The following is a 7,101-nucleotide window of genomic DNA, read 5'->3' on the forward strand; positions in this document are numbered from 1 at the left end:
TGAACACTGAAATAGCTCCAGACCGGGTCTTTATATAGCATGGTAAATAGCAGACAAGACAAGAAATAAAACTTCAGAGGTATCATTTTCTCATTTCTCTTTCTAGTTACACCTAGGAAGGATCAACAGATGCAAAGTGAAAATACCATCGGATCACAGAATCAATGAGGTTAGAAAAGGTCTTTTAAGATCAAGTCCAGCCATTACACCAGGACTGCCAAGTCCACCACTAAATCATGTCACTAAGGGCCTTGCCTCACTAACAGTGCTTCTCCTACTGTGTTTTCACAGTGGCTTTCATCTGCTCTGCTCACAAAGCATTTTACTACCTGTACATCACCACACACTGCTGCATCTGCAGCCAGATGAAGGGCGAATGGCAATCTGCTACTCACCACCGCTCATGGGTATTCAGCCTAAGAAGCGTTTCAAAGGGTGTTAGAGAGCCTGTGTTTCTTGAGGGGAGAGGGGAAGCTGCTGTTTCCTGTAGCACACTGGTGGTCTCCATGTTTTCTTCCCTGGTGGGACAGACTGGTTGTAAGACCCCAGCAGAGGAGGTTAAAAGATCAGTGTCCCTTTGACATCCCTGGGAAGACCCTAGTCCAGCCAACCTGCATGGGTAAACCATAACTGATAGTACTTGGACTGGCGTGTGTGAGAACAGAAAAATACTCAAGAGAAACACTTAACTCTACATATTAAAAATTAGAGAGGAAAGGACAATTTTTCCTGAATAATTCAGGTGATTCCTGGTTATTGGATTGTCTTTGTCTACCACTTGTTGCAGTGAAAATCTGCTGCATGCAGCGAGATAGTGCTACTCTGAAAGACCCACCTGCAGCCAGAGGTTTCACTGGGAGGGAAAGCACACACATGGGAGTGAGGGAGCAAACAGGATCAGGCTCTACAGCTGGAGACAAAAGACAGGCAGTGTATTTAAGTCAGACTTCTTGGTCTAACTGCTTTCCTCTGTCAGGTGGGATGAGCCTCATGAAGTTCAAGGGCTTGTGAACCTCTCTAGCTGATTTTGAGTTCAGACAGGTCAGAAAATGAGCTCACAAACTGTTTTTCTTACACTTAAAAGTGATTTCCGCCAACAGAGACACAGTGTTATTTAAATCACATTTTCCAGGCTATAGGGCGGTCTGTGCTACGTGGCCACGCTTCAGGAGAGCTCTTGCCTATGTCAGGTAGCATCTCCAGCACATGCGTGACCTTCAGCATGATCAAAGTCCATGGGATGTCCATGGGGTGGGCAATTGCGAGTGGGATTGAACATGGCCCTGAACTGGACCTTGCTGTGAAGTTCTGCCTTCCTCCCTTCCCTCTTCCCTCAAGTTAAGCCAGCACAATCAACATGCAGGTAGCACAAGCTGCATGTGCTTTGCCCCTGCAACCTCTCCTTCCACCTTCATCGTCTTCACTGCACATTCTTACCTTGTTTTCTTCACTCTTCCCGTTTCCCATTGGGTATTTTTTCACCCTGTTGTGTCACTTCATGTCAGCAACCAACAGATTTGGAGGCCTTTTTGTGGTGATTGGGGAACAAGAAGTTTACAGTGAATTCAGTCCAAGGGGTGGATGCAGAATGGCTGGTCATAGATGTATAGACCTTTTTACGCTATAGAAACAGAACCATTGACATATGAAGGGGGAAACCTAACAAGGCAAAAGCACAGAAGAAACTAGGGGTGAGGTTCAGCTCATCCAGCTTCAGCTGCCTGAGAGTCGGGCATGCAAACTACAAGGTTATCTACACCTCTTTGTTAGTGAGGGCCAGAGGATCTCCAAGAAGTAATTCTTTCCAGATAGGCTGTTAAAATGAATCAGTATCTGGAGGTGTTTACCTTCTGTGGAGTACAGGAGGAGACCTAACAATTATCTCAGAGTAGACACCCAAGTTTTAATTACAATGGAAGCAGTTCTGCATAGAATCATCAAATCACAGAACAGTTTGGGTTGGAAGGGTCCTTCAAAGCTCATCCAGTCCAACCCCCATGCAATGAGCAGAGACATCTTCAACCAGTTCAGGTTGCTCACAATCACATCCAGCCTGGCCTGGAATATCTCCAGGGATGGGGCATCCACCACCTCTCTGGGCAACCTGTGCCTGTGTTTTACTACATTCACTGTAAAATATTTCTTGCTCACATCCAGCCTGAATCTCCCCTCTTTTAGTTTAAAACCATCACCCCTCATTCTATCACAACAGACACTTCTAAAACGTCTCTCCTCATCTTTCTTATAAGCCCCTTTTAAGAACCGAAAGGCCTCAATAAGGGTTAGTATGACTAGCCCAGTGCTAGAGTGAGAGGTGGGATCACAGGGTCTGCAACTGGGTACTTTTTGCTGGCTCCCTGGGTGAAACTCAGCCAAATCAACTCTTTCCTGATGGCAGTGGCCCTGGAGATTCCTTCTGATCAGGTTTCCTCTAAACTGACTGCTGCTTCATCACACCAGGAACTTCCCCTGGAGACAAATGTCTTAGGCTTATTGGAAGAGAAAGGTACAAGAAGTCACTGATGGCAAGCCCCTATAAAGCACTGAATATCCACTGAGGTTAAATATTATACTTCATGCAAACTGTGGCCAATCACATTATAGTTACACAGATTTAACTGTCCACGTGTCTAGGGCTCCCACTGGGAAAAACTAGGAAGGATGCTGCGTGGAGAGGAGCAGATGGGCAGGATAGGGTCTGTGAAGCACACTGCAGCAAGCAGCTCAGAAAGGCTCTGGAATAGGCCAGAACAGCACAGATTTCCATCTGGGAGCATGGGCAGGGTGCACAGTGGCACACAGCATGGCTCTTGCCTGCCTATATGAACACTTGCAGGATCTCCCGTGTGCTGCACACAGGCACCCACAGAAAATCCAGCCAGGAGCTGGCACCTGAGCACTGTGGGTTTCAGCAAATCCCATTTCAGCTCAGCTCTGCATCCCATGGATAGGCAACTCTTGAGACTGAGCGTTACAGACTTCCTTTGTTCTCCAGTGCAGGGGATAATAACGACAGTATGGATCAGCTGAGCCTCATGGGGACTGATGAGCCCTCAGTCCCATCCTCAGAGCAAGTTCATGCATGAGACCCTGCTCTAATGCTCCCTCTACATCCCCCTTTTGCAAGGGTATCCCAGATCCCATTAGCTGGATCATTACCAGGTGAAACACACCCATTCAGTGTCAAAAGGCTGTGGAGGGTAAAGCAAGCCACCCAACTCCATCCAGCTAACCTCCACCCTGTGGGACCCAGAGGTGTTGCCATGCCAGCCACCAAACAGGCACTGTTTTACCCTGGGGAAATCCCACCGCAGCTCTCTCTGAAGCAGGGGCTGGTCATCGCCCCTGCAAGCAGCATCCAAAGCAGCCTTGACAGCCCCGGTGCTGGCAGCAACCACAGTGGAAAAGAGTCGTCAGACACTGCTCAGGAAGGCTTGTGCTTGACAAATATTTGTGGAGCTGATTGCAACCCGCCTGGCTCATGCTTCTGAATGCAGAGAACCTGTAAGGAAGAGTTTAAACCCCTCTAATACAGCCACCCTTCTTCCCTCCCCCAGCACGCCTGGAGACAGCTGCAGTCCTGGGCTGTCTCCTCATGGAGCACAGTGGGAGCGGGCTATTACATGGCAGTGACCATGCTGGGATTTTATTCCCATGTTTTCCCTTGCATTGATCCCCACCATCGCAGGCCATAACCAAAGGCATCAGCCGATGCAACCCCAGGGGAGCTCCATCTCTGCAGCTCACAGCAAAGCTGTTGGCTCCCAGCAGGTACGGCAGGGCATCATGCACGCCAGTGTGTGTGCCCATGAAGGCAGAACAGATTGGGAGAGAGGTAGTTAGTGGCAGGACACACTCTAGGAGTCACAAAGCAGGAAATACCTGGTCTCCTGAGCTGGCTGAGGGCACAATAAAGAAGGAAGCACTGAAAAGAAAAGCCAAGCTGCTGTGACATTTTCATGCTTGGCTTCTGACATCCTCTCCCTCACATACACTTGACTTCCTTGCTTATTTTTATCAGATGAAGCTGATGGTCGCTGCTACGGTAACCCTGTGTGGTTACGGCGCTGGCAGTGCTCAAATGCATGTTTCCTTTGCGGCTCCCCACCCCGCTCAGTCTTCCCACCCCTCAAGGCTCTCAAAATAGTGTTTGACTCTGTTATGTGTCAGTTGTGAACACTGCCTGTTGTGATGGGCAGGGGTTCACCTCTCTGGGCTCCGCTCACTTGGCCCACCAGCCACTGCTGTCTTTCCCCTCTCATTGACCTACCTTTGCTGTCTTTGGTGGGTGAGGTACAGGTCTCTGACCCAAGTACGGGGCTGGGGTTTTTTGTTTTGATGTGGAAAAAGCACAAAATAACTCTCCTGGAGCTGATAATGTGGGTTGGGGGAAAAGCTCTTCATCAACAGGATAAAGTCTGATTGGAAAAAGCAACAAAAACTTACTTCTTTTGCCTTGAGCCTACTCAAGGGCTTCCCACCATCCCCAGGTAGTGATGACCATATCTGGATGGTACCAGAGCCTCATCAGTGGATTTATATGTGCTCCAGCCCTACCCAAGACATCTCTGTTGATGGTGTTTCACTAGCTCATTGTACTTGAAGACACTTTCAGGCTCTGTAGTCCTTCCCCAGCTGGTCTGTCTCCAGTTCTGGCACCCAAACTGCACAAGGTACGACAAGCACCTACCCCAGGATTTCAGCTCCTGCTGTGACCATTGGCACAGCATGACAGAGCAGAGCCCCACTCACCCCCTTCCTCCGGGTGAGCTTCCACCAAGTGAACATTTGGAGCTGTGGAGGTGACTGGGTGCATCCTGGCTGTCCTTTGGGCATGAAACCATGGACCTTCAGCAGGGCAGCCCCCCACTATCACACCTTACAACCCCATCCCATCCTCCTCCCCCTTCTGCCCCTAGGCCCTTTCTCATTTGGCGATAGCTCTCCTTTTCTCCAGCTCTGCCCATCACCACCTGCACACATGGTCCTGGGCATCCCCTTGGTAAAGCAGGTTTCTCTGTACCCGGTTCCTTTCTAGGTGTTGGGCCTGAAACCTCTTCCCTCCCTGTCCTAGCAGCAATGCTCACAAGGTTTCATTTTTGTTAAGGCCAGCTGGAGCTTAACTCCAGCAGAGCTGCTCTCCAGCTGGGCTTGCACTGCCTTTCAAAGGTGAATGATAGCTGTAGCTGTAGGAAGGAGACACCTTTTTAACCAGAGCAATGAAAAGCCAAAGCTGCTGTTCTATCGGCGCTGATGGCATCTGGGAGGACCTGGGCAGAGCTGCAGTTCAAGGGAGACCCCATGCTTTTGTATGCAGCCCTCCTGTGCAGGTACCAACCTGATCCACCCTCTATCCCAGCTTCTCACCAGGTGACCCTGAAGCACAGCAGTGATGACCTTGCAGCAAGATGGGTAGGCATGAATTTGCAATGTGGTCCTGAAAGCACAAACACATTTACATGGATGCCACTGACTGGAGGGGGGGGGGAATTTGGACACGTGCATAACTAAATGCTGCATTGTTGCTCTCAGGTCCAGGCATCTGCTCTCCTAAAACAGCTCCTTTTCTGTCCAAACATACACAGAAAGGCATCATTTGAACCATGAAACACCCCGAGCTTTTCTTCTCAAGCAAGGATTTAGGGATAACAATTGCTATGTACACAGACATGTTTGGGCCCATGATTGCTCTTTGAGAGCTCAGAGCAAATGTATTACAGGCCGTTGCTCCTCTCTCCCTTGGTTTGTTACAGGTGACTAGGCTAGCATTTGGGGGATTGTGTTCTGATTTTGATTGTGCTTAAGGGCATCTCAAAGCAGATCAACATCACAGGGATGAAACTCCATGTCCTCAGCTCCTGGGAGCTTCCTACAGGTGCTAAAATGGGAAGGAGACAGCTCACCTGGAAGGCAGCATTGGTTCTTTTGTTGCTTGCAATGAGGAGGAGTGTGGTTTCACCAGACCAGGACTCAGACCTACACTAAGGGGACACGTACCCAGGGGGTGGCTGCTCCCCATGTACAGCACTGGTGGTGAATTATCTTTGTGCTCATGGACAAAGGCTCTTTCTGCCTAGCTGTGCCCAAACACATGCAAAGCCAGATGCCAACAGCTCATCTGCAGCATGCTTAAAGTGACTATACATTGACAAAGCCAACCACAAGTGGATACACACCAATAACAATAAATGAAGTATTTGAGAGACTGAACACAGGCTGAACTAAGCAGGGCAGCACTGCACAGCTTGCTGTGTCATCAGTTGCAAATAGAGGGCAAAGCTTTGAGGAGGACAAACGCCTCAAGTTTAAGTAAGAGCCAGGAAAAGAATCATTGTTCCATGTACAAAGAAAGGTCCTTATGCCACCCAGCAAGTTCTTGGGATGACTCAGGGACACCCATTCAGCGACAAGCCCATTTTCATCTGCTGATGCCAGTCCATTGGCCATAACAGCTAGAGCAGGGGACCAGGAAAGAGCCCCTTTCCCCATCACTCTCCTGCCAGCACTGCTCCAGGATCATCCAACAAAGACCCTCAGGCACAGTGAGCCTACTCAAAGCCATCCTTTCTGCTCCAACCCCAAAATAGCATGATGCATCAGGAAACAGCAAGTGGCTTCATTCTGACACGAGCCTGTAAAACCTGTTCCTGCGAAGCACATTGCAGACAAGTTCAATTCATTTGCAGTTTCCATAACCAGTGCTGTATTTTAATCAGAAACTCCCTGGGGCAGGACTGAACATCTTCACTCATTTCAGACCGGTGCTTCATCTGGGAAATGGTGCAACAGCTTCTACAAGTAAATACACACCTAAGGAGGAGAAGAATCAAGGCATCTTAGCTAAAGGTTGAAGGAGAGGCAAGCTTTAATATTGCATTTATAATACAGTCTAAAACATCCATGACAGTTGAGCATTATACTATCAGTCTTTGAACTGTGAGGCTCATGTTAAGCATTCTCTCAAATCAAGCATTAAATCCAAGGGTCATTAGTGCATTTAAACCAGTCTCATGTAAATATAACACCCTAACCTCAATCCAGCTTGTCTGCATATGTAAGATTAGAGTCTGTTACTTGCTAAATCACAGAAACTTCTCTCCA

Source organism: Neopsephotus bourkii, unplaced genomic scaffold (genome assembly GCF_033783945.1).
Source record: "Neopsephotus bourkii isolate Nb327-2 ecotype Australia unplaced genomic scaffold, CSIRO-AGI_Nbou_v1 NB_518, whole genome shotgun sequence".
Taxonomy (NCBI): Eukaryota; Metazoa; Chordata; class Aves; order Psittaciformes; family Psittacidae; genus Neopsephotus; species Neopsephotus bourkii.